At 40.3% G+C, this 13653-nt stretch overlaps 1 long non-coding RNA gene across 1 annotated transcript in view; it reads right to left on the reverse strand.

Annotated features, from left to right (window-relative positions):
- LOC113972068 overlaps positions 1-13653 on the reverse strand; it is a 60980-nt gene that overhangs the window by 11083 nt on the left and 36244 nt on the right. Inside the window, exon 7 of the long non-coding RNA XR_003535756.1 lies at positions 12684-12807. This is a non-coding gene — a long non-coding RNA (uncharacterized LOC113972068). The remainder of the gene's footprint in view (positions 1-12683; positions 12808-13653) is intronic.

Here is a 13653-nt window from a genome sequence, read left to right on the forward strand (position 1 = left end):
CCAGACTTCTGGATGTGCAACCCAGCTACGTTACAGCCTTGTATTTGAGTGAGACATACACATTCATTAGGCTCCCACTTCGTCTTTTACTACAGGGAGAGAAACACAGGCACACTAGCTGAGAGGGAACCATGGCATGCTCTGGCCAGGCCCCTGGTCTAGAATGCTGGGAAGCCAATAACACAATTGTAATTCAAGGCATTTTTACTTTAGCAACTTTTATTTACTATTTGCTCAACACAACATGACAGCTTTCTATCAAGGGAAGGTTTAAGAGTTAAGCTAACTAAAGTTTCTTAAGACCTGAATCAAAATCAGTGGAAATCGATGGGAATTGTTCCAGTGACTTTTATAGAGATCAGATCCTTTAGGATTGATGGATATCTCAATTTTAGAATTATGCTCTCTTTTTTAAGGTATCTTAGGGCTTTCTCAGGGGTAAAATTTTTCATTGCAAAAAAAGTAAATACTTTGGTATTGTGTAGTATGTACTGATGATCCAAACCAAGACAACCAGACTCGCTGAATTATAAAAAATAACAGTCTCCTCATATTTTTCTCTCAGATCTGAATTTTGCAAAAACAAGCTTTTTTTTTTCCTGAGACCATATGTTTTTCCTCTGACTTTTTCTTTTAATTTCCAATACAAGTGGCTACAAGGAAGAAAAAAATCCTCTTGCTATATCTTAAGTGCAAACACTGAACCTTTGTGCATATGGAGGAAAACCTGCAGCCAAAATTGGTAAGTAGCAGAAATAAAGTGGCTATTTCCAAAAACCAGGCGTGAACACCACAATACTGTGTGTCGTGACAGAAGTCATAGAATCATAGAATGGTTTGGGTTGGAAGGGATTTTTAAGGTCATCTACTCCAATCCCCCAATGATGAGGGACATCTTCAGCTAGAACAGGTTGCTCAGGGCCCTGCCCAACCTGACTTTGAATGTTTCCAGGGATGGGACATTTTCCATCTCTCCAAAGGGCAATCCGTTCCAGTGTTTTACCACCCTCATCATAAAAAAATGTCTTCCTCATATCTAGTCTGGACCTACCCTCTTTTAGTTTAAAACCATTTTATGGTATTTCTGTGCCATGTGAGGGAAGAGTTAGGACGTGTGTTACAGAGACAGGTGTTTTTCTCAAGGCATAATTAATTTCTATGTAATAATACCAAGGAGAACTGTGGTGCTGGTACCATTCTTAGCCTGCTTCAATAGTTTATGACATTTCTTTTGCAATTCAGTTCCTTTCCAAATGAATTCCTCTTGCTCTGCTCCCAAATTCAATAAGATCATTTCTTGGGATACTGTCCTAATCTGACAGATTGATTTGATGTTGGACAATTGTGTATGTGGGGCAATCTTTTGTAGGTACAGCTAAACAACATATTTTGTGCAGGTGAAGGCAGTCTGCCTGTTCTTTTTCAACACCCAATGATGTTTGACAAAAGTGGAAAGACTCCTGCTAAACTCAGAACGATGCCAGAAGAGACTTTAAGACTTTTGAATGACCTTCACTAACCTAGAATCTTTTAGAATATACTTAAAAAAATTAAAACTAGCATTCTCCTTTATGGGAAGGGCAATTGTCCAAGGTAAATGAGGTCAGTTTGTAGTTTAAAAATAGCTTTTAAAACTGCATAGTTATCCAGCCCACCTCGAATTTTAAAGCATTAGGCAACCATGTTACCCTATTGTGAATGACCACTAGCTAATGCCAATTGGCTATGAAGCAGCTCTTTTATTTTGTACTATCTGTTTATATTATACAGAGTTCAGCTTGTGGTTCTGCCAAACCTGGGGTCATAGCAGAATGGGAATTTGGTAAGAGGTTTAGACAGATCAAAGGGAAGAGAAAAAGAGACATGAACATTCAGAATTTGGCCACTGACAAAAGAAAACCAGAACTTTTTTCTGTTGATTGTTCTGCTCAGAAGAGCATGAACAGATGAAGGTAGAGAAGAAACAGTCTTTGCAGACTCTCATAGATATGAGATATCATAAAGCCTTGAAATTCTGCTGTCTTGAAACTTTTTTAACCTACTCTTCTTTTGTCTGTGAATCAAGACTACTCCTCTTGCCCAGGAAAAGCAACTGTGCGCTAGAAGAGGCCACAGATGGGGAAACAGTTTGATCAATGTGGGAGGGATCAGTGCAAAATAACAGTGAGATATATTGTACCATCAAACAATGGTGTGTCTGGAAGGAAAGTTTTGAGCATAAATTAGTATTGACCTTAGCCAGAACAACTTGCTCTCTTCAACATCTGCAGCTGTGTGGTTACTAGGGATTTATCTGGCATCATATGCTTTTTCACATCTGTCTACTAAATCAGAGATAGAAATACAAAAATCTAGCACAAAGGGACATTATATGGATTTGTGACACTCCCAGAGGGACTTGGAGTCTTTAAACTAACAAAGATATTACAATGGGACACAGGTATAATATTGGACTAACATTGTGTCTGCTCCATTGTACAGGGGAAAAACTATATCTGTTTTCCTCTGATGAGCTCTCTGAAACTTCCAAACATGGATAAAGAGAACTACAGTATATGAGACAATAAGTTTGGCATACATACATGAAACCTCATACTTCTGGGATGAGCAAAATGAATAATCTCAATTTATATTAATTGCCTTACAACACCATGTGTGAGGGAAAGCAACAGTGGGAACAGATTGAGAGAGGACAGAGAGATTCACAGTTTAGCTCATACAGTATTTTCATCATTCTTCATCATTTTCAACGTCACCAGAGACTTCCAAAGACTAAACTGTGAAGCCTTAGTAGAAGTAGGTATGACAGGGTTATTCACAAGGAGTAACAACATTTTTCAGCGTGTTGCATGTGAGTTAGTGAAATGACTGGTATGTTGTATTTTCCCTGCCTGCATCATCTCAGGTTATGTTATGGTCCAGTCTAAATGACAAGGTGATGAAATTGCATAGGTGTAACATGCCTTTATTTCAGCAGCAGGCATGACACAAAGTACTAAAATCCCTAAAGTATAACAGTCTTGAATAATACGTTTCTAAATTTTCAGGTGTCAGTGAGGTATTTGTATGTTATTGCCCCATGCTTGTAAAATATGGGAGTCGTTATTAAATTATGTTCTGAGCTTTAATAAAAAAGCTCAACCAAATAAAAATGCAATAACTTTTGCCCTCATTTTGAACAGTGGAACTTTTAATTCATTAAAAAAATTGCATTCTTTTTTATCTTTGTAGTAGTACCATACTACATTTTAGGTTAAAAACAAAAAAAAAGTGCAATTTCAAATGGGCAGTGCAAATTGATGCAATTTGAATGTACTAAGAGATTTAAGAACACAAAGCCATAAATATGTAACCAATATCAAACAAATACATATGCATGCACAGACATAAACAAAAAAAATAGTCAACTTTAGTTTATAGTCATCAGGCAAGATGAAGAAATTCTGTGTGATTTCCTTTGGAGAGCCACCAACATAACTTGTACCTTACAGTAATGGAATAATAGAATCACAGAAATCACAGAGTCATAGAAAGGCTTGGGTCGGAAGGGACCTTAAAGATGATCCAATTCCAACTCTCCTGCCATAGGGAGGGATGCCATCCACTAGACCAGGTTGCTTAAAGCCACATCCAACATGGGGGCCTTGAATGCTTCCAGGGATGGAGCATCCACAGCTGCTCTGGGCAACCTGTGCAAGTGCCTCACTACTTTCTGAGTAAAGAAGTCCTTCCTAACATCTAATCTAAATATCTTTTCTTTTAGTTTAAAACCATTTCCCCTTGCCCAAATAATGTTTTCATGCAGGAAAGGGAACAGAGAAGGGAACTGTAGAAACAAGCTAAGCAAAAGTAGTGGTAACAGATGTTAAGAGTAATACAGATATTCCTTATGTGGCAGAAAATGATTGAATTTACTTTCTGCTGGAATAGCATAACAGAGCAGCTCAGACAAATGTCAGCACTAGAGCAAAAGAAGGGCTGCAGCAGCAAGCCCTTAGATGACTGAAAAAAGAGCTGCTGCTCTAAAGGATATACTTTTTAAATAGCTCTAATACCATGCAGGGTATTATGTTCATCATTATCATTAGCAATGTAGTAATATGGGCTTATCTCTTGGTATTTCTTTCTTTAGTGAAAAAAGTTCTTCTCTTCTTGCTTTTCCCAAAGATGGACTTGTCCCAAAGATGTTCTGTTCCTAAAAGCATTTTATAGTGTGCTAAAAGTCTGTGTACATGGTCAACCTGGCTCAAGCTGACACTAAATGAAATGCTCATGGAATTAATCTTTTGGATTTGGGCTTGCTTGCCCCAAGTTTTGACTGTCTTATAATAAGTTCTTCCATGTTATTTCGTATATCTATATCTCTGACTGTCATAAAATACATCTTTAAATTACTCTGTGATTCCAAGGGTTAATTTGAAAAAAACACACATTCAATTCATGGAGCACATTACTCAGAGCAAGGGAACACAGAACTGTAATTACAGCACACACACACAAAAAAAATTACAAGCTTAAAGTGAATTCAAATTTTAAAGTTAATTTTCTTCATCCTTTTTCTTGACCCTTCTTCCTTCCCCATGAACACTGAAGCTGCTTTTGTATAAATGTATATAGAAAGCAAATTTCAGTGTCCTGGAGGGATTGCGGCAGAATCTCAATTTATTTTCTCATGCAAGGATAGGTATGAAAGAAAAGCATAACTGCACATCAAAACAGTATACCTAGCCAATAACAGTCAGCTAAAGACTGGCATAAAATAAATAATAAAGGGCTTTATAAATGTACATAAATGTGCATGAAATGCAGGAAAGGTGTTGTAATGTGGCAAAGTGATGGTTTTTTTCCGTAACAGAACAGAAGTTATCCTAAATATGTATCAATAAGGCCACGGCTGGTATGGGGTTTCCCTGAACATGGTGTTTGGTGGCAGGCTTAGTGTAACTCTGCTTCTGCTCACACCCTCTGCATCACCACTTCTTCTTTCTCACTGCAGCCCACGAGGACATCCCTGCAGGTTACAGCCATACAGATGTTTCTTTCAGGGGCCCAGCTGTTATCCCATTCCTCTTCCAAGCCCACCACCTTGTTCTTACCCTCTGCTGCCTCCTCAGTCACATAATGACAACTTTGGGGGGCAGCTTATCAAGGCTATTTTTAAGCCAAAGTATGACTGTGTGTTCAGCTCTGCAGCTGATGTGTGGGCTACATTCACATCGTCAGTCCAGCTTTTCCATTTTTGGCTCTATGCTCCTCAGTCTTGTGTAATCTAAAATTCAGGCTTTTAAACTTCATCCATTACAGCCAACGCTAAAACACATCCAGCAACCTCTTAATATCTACAAAGTTCTTTCAAGTAAATCCAGCATTTCTTGAGAAGTTAAATCTGGTTGTTTTGTGATGATTTGGAACTGAAAACAGACAGCCTGGGTAACTGGAACTTAAAAATGCAAAATCGGCAGTGAATCCAGTTTAGCTTTTGGCATTGCATTGTGTTTGTCTCAGCAGTAATAACAGTTATTATGTTCTAAAACAAATATCTAGCAAACAAACAGGTCAGATGTTTTTCAAAAAGCGAAAGCCAGTGTATTTTTTTCCACTTGTTTGACAAGGTGATTCATTTGCACACTCCTTACTAAATCACAGGGTGATTTTAATAAAAGGAGAAATCTGGGATTGCCTGAGATGGGTAACTGGGTCAAGTTACCCTTTGGAAAAAGTTAGTGAACAAAATGTGAAACAGAGGAATCCACAGCCTTTACCCTCTGAGCTTCATGCAAATATGCTGTGGAAACCTGGTATGTCTCATTTTCTAGGGCTTAACCACAGCAGCAGGCCTCCAGGGATGTACTTTCACTACCACCTTAAGCAGGCTCTGCTGCTGGAATAAAACCCCACGGTCTTTTCCCTCCACTCCCATACCCTGCCCCCTTGCCACTCATCTGTAAAGCTGATCTTGGTTGAAGCTGAGCAATGGTTTTGTTAGTTTGGCTTTGATGCCTGGCGCAGTTCATCAGCTGGCTGTGCAAATGCTGGTGCTGGCACAAGGAGGGAGGTGGTGGGGAAGCAAAAACAAGAGCTACGTGGGACTGCAGCAGGGTTAGCTCTGCTTGCAGATAGAAGGTGCAGCCAAACCCATTTAATAGCTTGCTGCTGCCAAAAACATCGGTCCCACCCCTCCTTCCCCTCTCCTCTACACCTGTCTGCAGCTGTGGAGCCAGGTCCTTCTTGCTGCTACATCCCTAAAGTCCAAGTGTCCTTGCAGTCAGCCAGCTCAGTTCATTAAACCATGGGACCACTGTTGTCATGTTTTAACTGCACGGAGCTGGAATGGCTCCCTGAAGGATGAGAGGAATATAGAGCCAGGGCAAGAGAAGTGTATGGAGTGCATGGCCAGCAGCAGGCAGGCAGGTTGAGGAGGAGGACAGAGGAACCACCCCCTTTCAGCAGCAATGACCTGTTAGTTTGGCCCAACTGGATCTTCTAACTTCACTCTTGCACTGATTTGGGCAGCAGTGCTGGCTTAAGTCAGCTAAAAGTGTTGTGAAACAACATCCTATGTCCCATTTCAGCCATGCAGGTAAACAAGACTTCATGTACCTACAGTTAAGAATATGCTGATATACATTTTGCATTAAAGCCTTATCTCAGGAGCCACATATAATTTCACAGGAAGCCCAACAAATGGCCTTCAGAGAAATTTACTGATCTGCATTTCAAAACTGTGGACCATTATGCCAGTAGTAGTTCTCTCCTGAATTATAGCTTTAAGCACTTGCTATTGATTTAAATTTTGAACTAGTTTGTTTTGATTCAAAACATTATTACACCTACAACTTCATTTGTGTTGAGTTACTGTCCAAGCCTTCACATAAATTACTTCATCAGCTTGCCAGAGGTCCCAAGGCTGTGGTTCCCTGTGCAGACACTGAGGCTGCAGGAACTCCCAGCATCCCTCTTCTGTTTGTCCTGACCTCAAGCTGCTGCATCCTGTTCCTTCAGCTTTGCCACTTTGTGAGGCTATGCTGCAAAGTGGATAACCAAACTCAGGCACAATAAAAATATTCCAGCTGGCCCCTTTTATTTTTGGGGGGAGGGAGTGCCTCGGGCTGTAGTTTCAGCAGTAATACTGGCTTATTGTGCAGCTGAACACCGTAATTCCCCCTGCATACACATAGTTTATACCTGTCCACATTTCACTTACAGCACCCACTGTGCTGGGAATGGGAATAAAGGACCTAAGCAAGCTGTAATGTGGTCAGGGAAAGAAACAGAACTAAAGGCACTTAATTCCCTTCTCTGGTTCACAGCAAAGGTACATAGATAGTATGACATGTTGATATGATTAAGGCCATAGTTAAACAGTTATTTGTAAACATTTTGCTTACAGAGATCCCCCCCATTCCTTTCTCTTCCTCCATGGCACATTCCCATCCTTGAGCTTCTTCCTGCATTGTGCCAGAAAACAGGTAATTTGATTTCTATGTTAAAGTCTATAATGTCAGATAGGTCTACGAAACAGAAAATCTCTATCCACTTTGTTATTTATGATAGCATTTTGTATTTTTAAACAAGTCAAGGTTGAAAACAGTCCCAAAGCTCACCCAAACAGTCACAAAACAATCAGTGGTGTCCAAATCTATAGTGACATTCTAAAAAAAATCATCCAGCACAGAAGAGCTACTGAGCAAGAGTGAAGCACCCTCTTCACTAACAACAGGCACAACAGGCCGTCCTGGGTGCCCCAGGCATTATTGGCTTTGGCAGAGCAGACCATGCCAGATCCAAACCAGTTCAACTGGCTCCAGAGCACCAGAGGAGCCCAAAGGCAGGTAGTTGTTCACCTGAGTGGGATGGATACAGAAGCTGCAAATAGTGTCAGAGGTCTTTTTCCCATTACTGTTGTTATTTTTGATTACCAGGGTCGCTGAGCTGACGGGTATGACCGGGAAGTGTGTGAGCTGTGGAGAAGGCACTTCTGCCACATCCATATATTCCAGCCCTGGTGAAATGTGCACAGTGGTAGGTGGCACTGGTCTGTCCACAGCCACCGTGACAGCTGCTGCACTCTGCCAATGAGTTGGTCAACAATGTTTTGACAGTGCATGTTAGGTGAAGGGATTGCAGTTATCTTAGGAACGCTGCTGGCTATGTTGTGTCTGTGATAGTTTTGCTGATGATGAAATAGGGTTCCTGGTCTGATAAGGAAGAGGTGGGGCACATAATTAACCAACCAAGTAGCTGGGAGCAAGTCCTGGGGTATTTGTGTAATGGTTCCTTGGGTGGACTGTACTTGTTTGGGAGAGACAATTTCTGCTCTGTATTAAACAAACAGTAAAGATAATTTGCATGTCAACACCGTTAACTATTTCAGCAGTAGGGAGGAGATAAAGTCACAGATCTGCTCAATTAATCGTGAGCAATGTCTCATTTTGGTGCCACAGTTAAATGATATTTGGAGTTACCTTGATTTCTGTGTTTCCCAAGAAAGAAGTTCAGTGCAACTCGAAATCTAGGTGCCTGGGGAAGCAAAGCAGCAACACAACCTAGTGCCTTTTCATTACCCAAGTGAAGAGGGTTCATTTTGGGAGTGGGTCTTAAAATAGAGCCATCAACACGTCTGTCGACTCCACTGTTGTCAGAACAGCTTTGCTTTGTTAAACCTTCCTAAAACATTCAGCACCTATGCGGAAATGAAGTTCACAGCTCCCCACTGCTGCTCACCTAGACTGCCCGCTCTTCTCCCAGCAGTATGACTACTCCGTTTACCTGCTGCTCTCCTCAGATCTTGTCAGACCCGTTTCCTGAGCCAGTTCAAATCACTAATCTAGGAGAAAAGGGATCCAGGTAAAAAAAGGAGGTGTCTAGTCTTTTACTGGGAAAGTGGTCTGAACAAAGAACGTAACAGCATGCCACATATATCAGAAACAATTCAGAGGTGGGGGCAGAACATGCATTTGAGAGTGATGGAAGTGTGGAGTTAGTTTGTAATACTTATCTTTCTACTGTGCAGAGCCCATTAAGATTTAAGGTTCTCCCTTTTGTTTATATCACCTGCCCAAAACTAGTTCTGCCTTTAGTTCAATAATAGGGTGGTTATTTTATTATTTGTTGGCGAGTGAACTCTAACATGGTCTAAATTTCTGGTACTGACAAGGCAGAGTCCACACATCACTTGTCAGTTAAGGTAGCTACAGACCAGCGGTTTCTTTACCTCCAGCCTTGCTTTCTGAAACAGTCTTTGCCTGCTGCTGAAGCAAGAGGAAAAAGGAAGTCCAAGGCTGATACAACCTTTAAGTAACAACCAATTCAGCTTTGGGAAATTTTTCAACTCCTATTTGCTTTTAAAAGTATTGTTCACATTTTCAGTGCTTTTGTCATCCTTCTTTGCTCCATTCCTGTTTATTTGTACCTCCACTTTCTTGCCTGCCCAAACCCAGGTGTTCCAGTTCCTCAAATGAAACAGTGCACACTTTCTGTTCTCCCTGCGCCAAGTCTTTGCATGAAAAAATATATAACAAAGTGTGTGCAGGCTTCATCCAGGCAAAGCTCTTCAAATCCTGCTGCCCATGTTACAGCAGGGGCCCCTAGCACCTCTAGCTGGTTCTCTGCACTCCTCAGAGCCTCATCAAAGCACTGCCTCCGGGGGTCTTCCCCTCATTTCCCTAATACCAGCATCTTCTGCTTGCTAAGGCACCTCCTGAGACAACTGGCTCTTGCCCTACAGCCTTGCCCTTCATAGCTCCCATCCACAGCTGCCGTGTCCAAACTGCTGAGCCTGTGCTCTGGCACAAAAGGAAGCACCACCAGGCCTCCAGCACCATGGCAGCAGCTTGGCTCACCCTGGGCCAGGAGAGGGAAGAGCACAGAGGAAGAGGTTACAGGTTTTTGTGTGCGCTAAAGGCAGCCCAGCTCCAGCTGCAACCCTTCTTCCCATTCATCTCTTTTCCAACCACCCTGAGGGTGAGGGGTAGAAATGTGAAACCCTTCGCAAAACTGCCAGAAAAAGAAAATTTTGAGTAGGAGGTGGTAAGTAGGGAGTTGGAGAATGAGAGAGTGAAAATGAGGAGGGAAAAGACCAAGGTTGGACAGAATATTCGCAGCCTTTCTGCAACCTTGTCTGGGGAGTCACTCCTTCCCACCCTGTCCAACATGAGCATCTGCCAGCATCACAGGCAGAGTAAAAACAGAGCTTTGTGTTTACCGTTTTAACATCATATTTAATGTTTCTCACCATTTTCTCTGATTCCAGCCACTTGAAAGCAAAGGCTTTTCCTGTAAGCCATGTTATATCCCAATTTCAACTTACTATGCTATCTACTGTGATACACTCTTCAGTCAGCTGCCTTTCCCTCTTCTCTTTTCCCACTTCTCTTTCCCCCTCTCCCAGAACATGCATATTACTTTCTCTCCCTCTTTAAAGTTTCCTTAAATATTAGTTAGACCTCCCTGGGGAGGTGATACCCTCACCCAACAGAAGTGCAAGACTAAAATACACATAAGATCAATGTCCGGCTGGGAATATGCATTGTTGCCCTTAGCGAGACAGTGGCCTGGCACTTAAAAGATGTCTATGAGATTTGTTATCACTTTATCATAATCATTTCCCTTTTCTTAGCAGAAGAATGTCCTTTTAAAATGGCCCCAAGTCAGAATTAAAAAAAAGAAATGGGAATATTATAGGGTTTTCACTAAGGTAGCAGAATAATAATTCTGTGCTGGGTAAGTCAAATGGAAATCACCCACCTGGAAAAGACAATTGTTTCTGAAAAGTCAAGAGAAATACTCCTTTTAACAATAAATACTATCTACTGAGCACATCTTTGGTACAAACTCACTAAATTTAAGGGAATCAGACCCCCGTATTTCTTCAGTTTAGAGGAGAGATGCTACCACAAGATTTGAGACTATAAAGGTGAATGCCAGGAAATGTATCAGTAATTAATCTTCCTTCCTTTTCTCCCACATTACAATATACCCTATTTCTTCTGTGTCAGCTATCTTTGTGATGCTCACAACAAACTTCTCCCTTGGTTATATTTATTAGCTCCTGTAGAACATTAACAAAATGTCAGCTTTTCCTGAGAACACTGCTAACAGTTAATTACTCACGATAACTACTAAACGATTGAAGTGTTTACTTTACTAGGCTCTACAAGATACATTTTAAATGCCTCAGGATAAGCTAGTTGCAAGGAGAAGTTTGTTGTTTGTTTTGGTTTTTTTTTTTCAAACAATTCTACAGTTTGGATGCTGTGGTATGCAATTAGGCAGATAGGCTTAGCCTGGTGAACATGAAAAACCTGAACAGACTATTCCCATTTCCCCTACAAATCTACTTTTAAAGCAGAGAACTGTGGATATATGTCTTGTTAGAAATAGTGGATATTAACTTTAAAAAACCCTTTGTAAGTCAAAATGAATAGTATATGCCCCTATTTTTCCAGCCCTATGTGCAATATTTTTCACCCCATGACTGCCATTAGCATTGCTAGAGATCACAAAATTCTTCTGTGTCCTGCAGAAAGTTACCCTCATAGGGCAACACTTCACAACCCTTATTCTGTGAGTCACTAGTCCCACTCTACAAGACATCCATCCCATTGAGATCAGAGGTGTAAGACAAACTTGGCTCTCCTTTATGTTAAAGACAAAACCTACAGCAAAATTACCAACTCCTTACTGTTATAGTTCAAAATGTATTTCCAAGTCTGTCTATTGATATAAAATGTTCACAGTATATAATAATATTACGTGTAATATCTATCAGACAAACTTTAATCATTTCTTAACATGAGGAGCTTTGTGCCTGCCTTCCTAAATTTATCAAAACTCACACACATCCTCATCAGATGCTATTCCTGTTTTTAAATGCAGAAACTGAAATAGAAAGACCAAATGATTTGCCCACAATTATTCATTAAATCAATTGCAGAGCTGGTGTTGGAAAATCAGACCTTCCTGGGTCCCAAAAATATATTCTAATTGCAAATCATGATGACCTGCCTATGTATGAATGAGAAAACGGTGCAGATGTAGGAAGTGACTTTAATCTGTGAAAGAAACCAAAGCCAACCTTTCTCCTGGGAGTTTTTAAATCACAGAAGTTTCCTGGTAAAACTATTAATCCCTTATATTTCAAAGAAAATGCTGTGTGCTGCTGTACTAATTCAAGGTAAAATTAACACAAACAGAATTTTCAGTGCAATAGAAATACAGTTAACACAAACCTTAGTCTGGTCACCAGGCTATAAACTGGTGCAATGAAAACAGATCAGAGCAAAGAACTTGTCAGGCATCAGTACAGTTCCCAGTAGTTCACCCTGAAGTATTCATGTAGAACTATATTTGCAATGCCTGTGCTAGATGTATCTCCAGAGTAATTAGATACAAAATGCTTTTATTTTTTTGGCTACTTCAGTGTTTTCTGAAAGGGCAAAACCAATTGCTTTTTTCCTTCTTCTGCCACTCATTACCTGGTGTAAAACCCATAGACTACACACAAAAATAACAGAGCACTATGCAAGAAGTATGTATATGACAGTATGAGAAGGACTTCTAGCACCCAAGGGGAGTGCTGGATGTTGTGTCTCTTCACACTGTGGTGTGCAGTCTGATATGCCATTCCCAGAGGGGCAGCTGCCTGGTAGAACCAAATATTCATATTAAATCCCACTGCAAACCTCCTCTCAGGAGATGGGGTTGGTGATGGCCTCTCCACGCTTCTCAACCAGCTTCCAAAGTGATCACTGTTGATCAGTGTGAGCTGCCCCTTCTCCTAGGCCCTGTGCAAATGTTAGGGAGTAGCTGGAAGAAAAATGAAGTACTTAGTTAGAAGGCTATATTGATTGGTAAAATTAAACCTGATGTCTCTGAAAATTCCTTGCAAAAAGATTAATATTAAAATTAATCTGATCTTTCAATAGACATCAAAAGCTAGTAGGCAATAAGGACAGGGAACACAGAAGTAAAGACATAGAACAAGGGAAATTAAAAATATTAAAATATTTTTCCCCAGTGAAAAGCAAACATTTATATTTTTGCTCTTCAGTTTAGCTGTAAAACCTTTGTTCTTATATTCTGAGAGTGTCAAGGAAGTAATCAGGTGAGTTTAATTTACATTCTTTCTACTCTTTTTTTTTTAAATGTTTTATATCTCTGTCAGGTATTTGGCTGCCTCTCTAAAAAAGTTCTGATCTTTTTGGTCTATCATTCAGAAATCCCTCCATAATAACCCCTTGAATTTCATCTATTTCTGCTACACTTTGCAATGTAATAAAGCGAGGTTTGCAGGAGGAGGTAATGTCTCTTATTAGAACAAGCATCAGGGATGGGAAAAACACCCAAGCTTTCACATATAAAAGACAGGAATCCTTTTTGATGTAGACATTATTTAAACTGAGCAAAGGCTCCCAGGTGAGTATCAATGAGTTAAAGAAGGAATTAAAATATGTTTGTTTATTGAGAAGCCTTGAATTACATTTTATTTCAGAAAGTTTGTATTTAAGCAAGACTTCACAAAACCATTAAGTAGTGTGAACTTTACCAACACTTTTTGTTAAACGCTTAATCCACGCCCACATCAAAACAAAGACAGACGGCTGAGCTCTTTACATATGAGAAGGTGACTTTTCACACATAGCCTTAACAGTA

The sequence above is a fragment of the Neopelma chrysocephalum genome, unplaced genomic scaffold (assembly GCF_003984885.1).
Source record: "Neopelma chrysocephalum unplaced genomic scaffold, ASM398488v2 Primary Assembly neopelma1_88, whole genome shotgun sequence".
Lineage (NCBI taxonomy): Eukaryota > Metazoa > Chordata > Aves > Passeriformes > Pipridae > Neopelma > Neopelma chrysocephalum.